The following is a 9,589-nucleotide window of genomic DNA, read 5'->3' as shown; positions in this document are numbered from 1 at the left end:
AAACCCTACGAATACAGCAGAGCATTGTCTGATACAGCGCCAGACGGTGAGAGGATGGCACAAAAAGACCAGGCAGGGTTCTGCTCTGCTGGACACAGGGTCGCCAGGAGTTGGAATCCACTCGATGGTACTAACAACAACTGGCAGGGGTGTGGGGAAGGGAGACAGGGAAGGGAAAGCAGCCAACACAGGGTATGGTAATGAGCAGGTTCTTGCTGTGGGCAGCTGGGACTCAGTGCCATTGGGGCCCCTGGCAGACCCAGGGAACATGCCTTAGAATTGCCCCTCTCGAGGTGGGAGACTTGATCCCCACCTCCCCATGTCATTGCTTGAGGCTGCTCCTGGGGACTGTTAACCGCATATTCTCTGCATGGTCAAGCTCGCTCCTGAGACCAGGGGGCTCCCATGGACCAAGGATCGCAGGTGCTGCCTAAGAAGCCTTTGCATGTCAGGAGCAGTGAGGGCTGAGGGCATGTAGGTGAGGCACCAACAGATTCAATTTGAGCTCTGAGGGCTCCCTGACCCTGGACGTCCTTCAATGGTAAAATGTGATCTGTATACGGTCTCCCTGTGGTCCTCTGCCCTCCCTACACTTTGAAGGGCCCACATCATTCCCGTGGAATGGTGAGTCTCTGTCTCGAGCGAACCTTCCTCCTGCTGGTATCTTCTCCAGCTTTTCCTCCAATCCCTCTACAGCAGGGCCTCGTACCTGAGACTCTGAAGAGTTGGGGCTGGCTGCCAAAGCAGTGGACGGGTCTGGGAGGTGCTGGTTTGCATGAGAGCATTTAAAGCATTTTTGGCTAAAGGAGCAGGGAGGAGGCTCCCTGCATGGGCGTCTGGAGGTTGGGCGGGAGCCATTGGCCTGTTGTTTCCCCCCCCCCACCCCTCCTTGCAGCCCCATGTCAAGCTCTGAGTCCTTTGGAGGAAGCAGCTGCAGTGGAAACTGGTCACCCTTTTCTGTGGGATGACAGGACAAGCTGCCTGCTTCGCACAGGGCGAGACCTGACATTCACATGGCACTGGCAGGGTGGCTTGGGTTCTAATCCTGGCTGTGCCACTTTCTGGCCGTGACCTTAGACAAGTTACTTTCTTCTCCAAGCCCATTCTTCTGCATCTGTAAAATGGGGCCAGATCTTTATATCTACCTAACGTGACCGTGACGTTAGATCTGGATGCATTCGATAAATGATGGAGTGGAGCAGCCTCACGTCAGCCTGGGACCCGGGGCTGCTCTGGCTGTGTTCTTGGAGGATTTGAGCCTTTGAGGATCCTGGGAATCACACACACTATTGGCCTAGATGATGGAGTTCACCCAGCCATCTCGGCATTGGGGGCATAGCTCAGGACCCTCTCAAGAGACTCCAGGCAATGAGCATTGATGGACGGGGGCTGCAGAGGAGAGGAGCCCACGGCAAATGCAGCAGGTTCTTAGACCACGTGAGACACTGCCTTGGAAAACCTATCACACGCAGGAAAACTGGGCAGGGAAGGAAAGGTCCTGGGTGCAGTGGGGGCGAGGCCACAAAGTGCTTGCTCTGTGTGCTCACAACAACAGTAACAGCTGGCTTTGACCGAGCATGTGCTACAGGTCCGGCCCCATGCTGGGTGCTTGCCACAAAAAGTCATATTTCATCCTCGAGGCAATGAAATGAGGTAGGACCTATTCTGTCTCATTTTATAATGAAGGAGCTAAGGCTCAGAAAAGAGAAGCAGCCTCCCGGAGCACACAGCTAATAAGTGGCCGAGCTGGGATTTGAACCTATGTCTGCGTGACTCCAGAATCTGGATAATAAAAGGAAAGTCCCCCTTTATTCTGAACAGGAAGAAGAAATATAAATTGAGAAACTCGTCTAGCATGCAGATCAGAGGAGTTTGTGAAGAGGGCAGGAGAATTCTCCAGCAGGACTGGCTCCATAATTTGCTGGACCCAGTGCAAAGTGAAAGGACGGGGCCCCTTGTTAAAAGCTGATTGAGAATTTCTAGACGGTGATGGTGCTTATTAAACTGAGCATAGGCCCTTCCAAGTGCGGGCCCTGTATGACTGCTCAGGGTTGCCCTCCCACGAAGTCGGCCCTATTCCCTTCTCTGAATAGCTAGTGGGTACAGAAGGGGTTCCCTCTGGCAGGATGGGTAAGGGGCAAGCTCCAGGGTCGGGGGGCCTGGGTTCGAATCCTGGATTCCCAGCTTCCTGGCTGATGACCTTGAACAACTTCTTTCATCCCTCTGAGCCTCAGTTTCCTCATCTGCAAAATGGGATGTTGTTCTTATTTCCTAGGAGTATTGCGAGGAGGAGATAAAATGATGCGGGTAAATTGTGGGCGCGGTGCGTGGCCCAGAGTGCGAACCAGCAATACCAGGTAGGAGAGTTAATAGTCGTCCCCTGCCCCCACCTCCTCAGAGCACAGACCCCATGGCAATGGCAGGTCCCAGCTGTCATTCCCTCCAGGCTGCTCAGCCTGGGCTGGAATCTCAGAGGCTGCAGCCTCCCTGCTCTGTCAGCCCCTCCTTCCCTCCCCATCCCCCAGGCTTTTAATGAGTTTAGTATTTTCATCAAATCATTCTTCCTACAACACAGGGCCGGGGGAGGCTAAAAATAGCTCCCAAGTCACATGATGGCTCCAAACGCGGAGGCTCCCAGCAAAGGTACAAGTGCGACTGACTCCCTGTTTCCTAGGAAATGAGAGCCATTGTGATGCCTGACGCCAGGCCGCCAACGCTGCCGGGGCAGCTCCCCGAGTCACATTGTTTCCTGTGACATCCCCGCGTGTGACAGGCGGAGGGTGGGGGCACGGGGGAGGCAGAGCCCCCAGAACTGGCTGATCCATGGCCTGGGGCCCTCGGGTCTGAGCCAGAAGCTGCCCCTTGCCTTCAGGAGTAAGGGGTCCCCAAGACAAGGGCTTCCTCACCGCCCCCCCCCCCACCGTTCCCATCGCTTCCACGGGGTTGCCCGCAGGCGACTGCTTTACCCGTAGGAGAGATGGGTTTTCTCTCGGTTACTACATTCCCTGGCCCTGTTGCCCTTGTCAACAACTTGCAACTCAAGGTGTTTTATTATCTGGTAAGGAAGGCCAATCTGTTGACAGACACTCCCCCATGGACACCTTGCCGGTTCCTCCCAGCCCTCCTTGCCCCCTCTATAAGATAACTCCCAGCCCCCTAGGGCAGTCTCAAGACTCCCAAACTTGAGTGCATCACAGTCACCTGGAGGGCTTGGGGACACACTGGACATCGGGCCCCAACCCCAGAGTTTCTCATCCTGTAGATCTGGGGTTGGGCCCAGGAATCTGCATTTCTAACTAGTAGTTCCCACATGATGCTGGTGCTGTATTCCAAGGAACACACTTTGAGAACCGCTGCCCTGAACACTGTGGTCCATATTCTTCCCCAGCCTCTCCTGCCTTTCCTTCTCCTCTCTTGCCATTTCTTGCAGCAACATCCCTTTCAGGACCCCATGCCCTGGCCCTGCACTCAGCAAGACTTTCTGGCCTCCGGGTCTTTCTTTGCTCTGGGTGTTGCCGCCTGGAGTGCTGCCCTCCCACTTCTCACTGGCTAACTGCTGCTCACGCTTTAAGTATAAGTAGTAAGAGCAACCACTTACTGATCAGTAACTGTACCTGCCTCCCTCTTCACATGGTAAGCACTGTTATCATCTCCATTCTACCCACTGTTATTATCTCCATTCTATGGTGAGAAAACTGACATTCAGATGGCAAGTCACAACCCCAAGTCACAGAGCTAGAAAGCAGAGCTGGGATTTAAGGTGGTCTGAATTTCAAGTCCACAGGTGAGTCACAGCTCACCTGCCTCCTTCACGAAGCCTTGTCTAAAGCTTCCAGACTGGATTTGGGATACCTTCTTGGCGCCCTCCTACACTCCATATGTATCTTTATCAATGCACTGACAACCTGCAGAACAGTTATCTATTGATAGGTCTGTCTGCTTGCTTCAAATGTTTGTTGCTTAAAGGCATTGACTTTGTCCTAATCATCAGAGTATTCCAAGTGCCTTGAACAGGGTCTGGCATTAGTAAGTGTTCAATAAACACTCACTTGTTGGCTGACTGACTGGATAGTGGTTGTTCAAATGTTTGTTGAATAAATGAACAAATGGTCACTGTCCAAACACTATTAAGTGAATGCATAAACAGCAGGTGCTGATTGCTGAATAAATGAATGACATTAAGTTCTCTATACATGTTGGTTTGTTGGATGAATGAAGTAATAGTAGTTGCTAATAAATGTTTGCTGGATAAATTAATGAATACATGAATGGCTAGTAGGTGCTAATTAAGTGTCTATTACCTGGTTGGGTGAATGGATGGGTTGACTGGTAGATGGAAGGGTGGGTTGGGTTGGTAGGTGGATGGATGGATGGTAGAATGGGTGGATAGGTAGTTGGTGTATAGATGGATGGATGGGTGAATAGATGAAAAGATGGGTGGGTGTACGAGTGGATGGATGGGTGGATGGATGGATGGGGGATGGATGTGTGAGTGGGTAGATGGGTGGAAGGATGGGTAGATGGCTGGGTGGGGGATGGGTAGATGAATGGGTGGGTGGATGGATGGATGGATGAGTAGATAGATGGGTGAGGGGATGGGTGGATGGATGAGTGGATGGATGGATGGGTAGATGGATAGGTGGGTGGGTGGATTGATGGATGGATGAGTAGATGGGTGGCTGGGTGGGTGGATGGATGGGTAGATGAGTAGGCTGGTGTACAGATGGATGGATGGGTGACTAGATGGGAAATGGGTGGGTGGATGGATAAATAAGCAGGTTGGTCGTTGAGTGGGTAGGAGAATGGGCCGAGACTTTGGCATTGTTAGCATGGGGCACTCTCTATGTAATGCCACTTCTGCCAGATAGATGACAAAGAGTGAGTTATTCGCAGAAACCCAGAGCGCACCAAGTCTACAGCCAGCAGGGCAGCCTGAGGGTTCTCTGGGCCACCAGCTATGATTGGAGAAACCAGATGGATGATGCATCATGAGCATCGGGAGGGGGCCGTGGAACTGTTTTAAATGTCAGGATGTCGCCCAGCTGTGAGATCAGCTTGTCATGTTCCTGAAGCACTTGTTCTAATGAGTAATTACTTTCCCTTTTCTGACATGGCTCCTTGGGAGGGGAGCGAGGGAGCTTGGCTGGAAGCCGGAGACCTGTGCTCAGCAACCGGATTCACTAACAAGCCAGAAGAGAATTAACCCCCACCTGCCAGGTGTGGAGCAGAACGTGGAGGGCCCAACTCCCAGGCCCAGCCAAGTGCTGCTCAGCTGGGAGCTCCTTCCAGGGCTGCCTGGCACCTGCAAAGAATCCAGAACGTCTAAGTCAAAGTCCAGGTGGATGTCTGACGACCTGGGAAAGAGCAGGCTGTTGGCTTGAAAGTTACTTGATTTTGATGTAAATGAAATGATTAACCACGGGTTTTTAAAAAAGTACTTACTATGTATGGGACATTGTTGAAATGCTTGACCTGAGTTATCTCATTTCATCCTTGCAATAGCCCTTTGAGGGAGACTTATTATTATCTTCTCCGTTTCGCAGATGAGGAAACTGAAGGACAGAAGTTGTTACAGTGGTTTTAAAACATGCCTGCAAATTCTTTGATGCTCCCTTCAAGAGGTGAGTCTGATTCCCTTCCCTTTGAATATGGGCCGAGATTAGCAACTCGATTCTGAGGAGTAGAATGAGGTCGGATGACCCGTGTGACTTCTGAGACCAGATCAGGATGTAGTATGGCTTCCTCCTGGCTCTGTCTCTCCTGAGTCACACGCATTTGGAGCCCTGAACCTCCGTTAAGGAAGTCGGGGTGCCTTGAAGCCACCATGCTGCAGAGCCTCTGTGGGGAGGCCACGTGGAGACAGAAAGAGCCCCAAGACCTCCCCCATTCTGGTCTCAGCAGTGAGTCCTTCTCATCTTGGCACCAGACACGTGAGTGAGAAAGCCTTGGAGATGACTCTGTTCCAGCCCCCGCTTGACTGTAGCCGCACGAATGACTCCGAAGGCGAACCGCCCAGCTGAGCCCAGCCTGCCCCAGACTGTGAGTGCCAACAATGAAATGACAGTTGTGAAGTCTGGGGTGCTTTGTTATGCAGGTGTAACTGGAGCAACAGTAAAATCGACTGCCCCAGATCACGTAGCTGAGAATGGCAGGACCAAGATTTGAGCCAGGCAGGTTGGCCCAGGTGCCACAAGCTTAACCAGTAAAGCGATCCGGCCCTGCCTACATGGTCTTGCCTATTTAATCTCCCCACTGCATGGACCAGCAGGTCACTAGTCTCAACCCAGCAGGTTTGGAGGAGGATTACGTTGAACAGTTCGAGTAAAGCATTGTGTTCTGTGCTTGGAGTACAATAAATTCACCCTCTTAGTTAATGGCAACTCTGTCCTTGCAGAAACTCAGCCATAAACCTTGGCATTATCCTCAGATTGCTCTCTTTCTCTCACTTCCCACGTCTAGCATGTCTGCAGATCCACTCGGTGCTACTTTTTTTTGGGTCAGAAAGCCACTCCTCCTCTCTCCCTCCTTCCCTCCCTCCTAAGAGTCTGAGCCCCCCCATCTCCTGCCTGTCTCGCTGCAGCAGCCGCCCTCCTCCAGTCCTGGCCCCTTCACTCTTCAACACAACAGCCAGAGAAAGCCCGATAAAGCTGAAGTCAGATCATCTCTCACCTCTGCCCCAAACCTTCTGGGAACAGTCCATTTCTCTGAGCATAAAAAACAAAGTCCTTTCAACGGCCTGTAGGTCCTACATGATCTGCAACCCCCTCCCCACCGAATACCTCCCTGAATCATCTCCTCCAACCCCTGCCCGGCCCGATTATGACTCCAGCCACACAGAGCCCCTCGCTGTTCCTAGAACACACTGGCATATCTTGCCTCAGGCCTTTGCCCCTGCTGTTCCCTCTGCCTGAAATGCTTTGCCCGCTGATGTCCACATGGCTCACTTCTTCACCACTTTCACGTCACGGCTCAAATATCACGATATTGAGGCCTCTCCTCACCACCTATTTAAAATGACACCCCCCGTTCTCTACCCTCCTTCCCTTTTAGTTTTTCTCCATAGCACCTATCACCATCTAACGCACTATATCGTTTTTCTTATTCACCTAGTTTACTATGTCTCCCTCCACTAGAATGTAAGCCCCATGAGGAAGGAGATTTTTGTCTGTTTTGGTCACTGCCCATGGGACAGTGCCTGGCAAATAGCAGGTGCTTGAGAAATCCTTGCCCAGTGAAGGAATGGCTATTGGCTGTTATTCCCAGGAGGCCAGTTAGGAAGCTATTGAGCTACTCCAGGTGTGGACAGCTGTGCAGCAGAGGCTGAGGGGAAACAGACTTGAGAGAAATACGGGCTGTGGAGTCTGGTAGGGGAGAGAAGACTGACGATGCCTCGTGGTGTTCTGGCCCACGCGGGAGGGAGCGTTCCATCCCTGGAGACACAGTAGGAGGAGCCGGCTGTGGAGGGAGAGGAAGATGGCGTGTTGGTGGGGGATAAGCTTGAGATGCTGCTGCGATGTCCAAGTGAGGGCCAGGTCCCTGAAAGAGGTGAAGACTGGAGGCGTAGTGAAAAGTCCAGCACGGAAGAATCCTGGGAACCCCCGAGAGTGGTCAGAGCAGAGCCTCTGGGCAACGGACAGTGAGAACAAAGAAAGAACGATGAGAGCAGAGCCCCTCACTCCAATGCCCACGGGAGTCAGGCGGGTGACATGAGGGAACAGTGGGGCCTGTGGCAAACCGAAGTGCCCGTGCCACTACTGGAACAAGATGCAGCCTCTCTTGGCTTCCGCTGGCTTGTTGCCATGTGGGAAGACAGGCTCAGGTTTGTAAGAGCTTCTGGTTTGTCTAGGGAAGGCAGAAATCTGGATTTTTATGTGAAATTTCTTGTTTTTTTGAGACAGCTCATTTGAACTTTGCAAAAGTGCTGTGTGGGCCAAATAATCCACCTCTGTGAGCTAGATTTAGCCCACGGGCAATCAGTTGACAACCTCTGGAGTAATATAATGAAGGAAAGGGCTGGGGGCAGAAACTTGGGGGAATGGCGTCGCAGTGGGTGCTGTCCGGACAAAGGCACAGGAGGTAGGGGTTGTAAGCAGGCAGCGGGCAGGAGGGCTGAACGCCATGGGGGGGCCATGAGTTTGAGGACAGAAATCTGGCCCTCGTGGGGTCACAGGAGGGTTTTAACAGAGCAGGTTTGTGCAATGTAGGGGCAGAAGCCAGACTTCTCTGAGTTTGGGAGCCATCCTTTCTGTATCAAAAAGTTTCTACCTTCCTTACAAGGGACAAGGAAGGGGAGACAGACGGAAATTTATTTGCTTCAGACCAGGGCTGCCCCCAGAAGAGAATGGGGCTGGGGCAAAGCAACCAGTGTGAGGTCAGCTCCCCCAGCCCACAGGCAGGTAGACTGACAGCTGACAGCTTTCAGAGGCCTCCTGGGATATTACGAATCACAGACATTTTGAAATTAAATGTTAATGATGCTCAGAACAGAAGAGTGAGGTTCATCGCTCCCCCCGCCAGCTCCTGGACCGAGTGCAAGGCCTGGGGTGGGTGCCGCAGCCACTCCACCTATGCATTACTGTGGAGGCCTGAAGCAGCCCTGCCCCGTGGAACTTTCCACGTCGATGGCAGTGCGCCCCGTCTGGGCTGCCCAATCCGGTAACCACTAGCCACATGTGGCTACTGAGCACGTGAAATGTGTTTAGTGTGACAGAGCAGCGGGATCTTTTATTTTATTTAATTTAAAATAATTTAAATTTAAATAGCCTCGTGGGGCTAGCAGCTGCCATACTGAACAGTGCCGGTCTAGAGAGCTGGCAGAAACTGTCGTGATGATAGAGGCAAGACTCTGCGCTTTGTTCCCCCCTTTTCTCCGGCCTCCCCTAGAGGCGGGAATGCCAATGGGGAACTGGGTTTCCTGGTGGGCAGGCTCACTCGCACGGGTGTGGCTCCCTCCTCTTGCGGGCTGGACAGCCAGGCGGAGGCCGGGCCTGCCTTCCTAGGGCCTGTGTGGCCACCTCCGCCTCTCTCTTTTCCGTTTCTCGTGGGCACCTCTGCCACTCTGGTCTTACCAGGTCCAGCGGGAAGCTGGACATAAGACCAGGGCTCAGCGGACTGGAGAAGCCCGTGTAGGTTGTGGGCCTGCACCTCACAGTTCAGCTCAGTTACCTACCCAAGGGCTCTGCCCGCCTGGGCACTAGCCCAGCTCATCAGGCAAGGGCCACTTTCAGTTTTCTTTCCCGGTCTCCACGTGAGTTTGTCTTCCAAAGGGACCTTGTTGGACAGAAGTGTATACGGCAGGATCTTGAGTTCCTAGAATATTTGCATCTAATAAGGTCTCAAGCCCTTAACAATGGTATTTTCTTATTTTTTCTTCTGGTATTCTAATTAAAAAAAATCACATATAATATACAAACATATTCCCTTTGTAAAAGTTTAAAATAATTTAGAAGGTCTTCCTCATGGGTAAAATCGCCTATGGCTTTCCTCCCAGTCTACCTTCTATATGCACCATCCCCAAGTGGGGTGTTTTTTTCCCCCAAAAGGGATCATACTGCATATGTTTTTCTGTGACTTGTTTCTCTCACTGACC

This window comes from Ceratotherium simum, chromosome 5 (genome assembly GCF_057802395.1).
Source record: "Ceratotherium simum simum isolate JZ-2026a chromosome 5, ASM5780239v1, whole genome shotgun sequence".
Taxonomy (NCBI): Eukaryota; Metazoa; Chordata; class Mammalia; order Perissodactyla; family Rhinocerotidae; genus Ceratotherium; species Ceratotherium simum.
Note: the sequence above shows the minus strand (reverse complement) of the source record.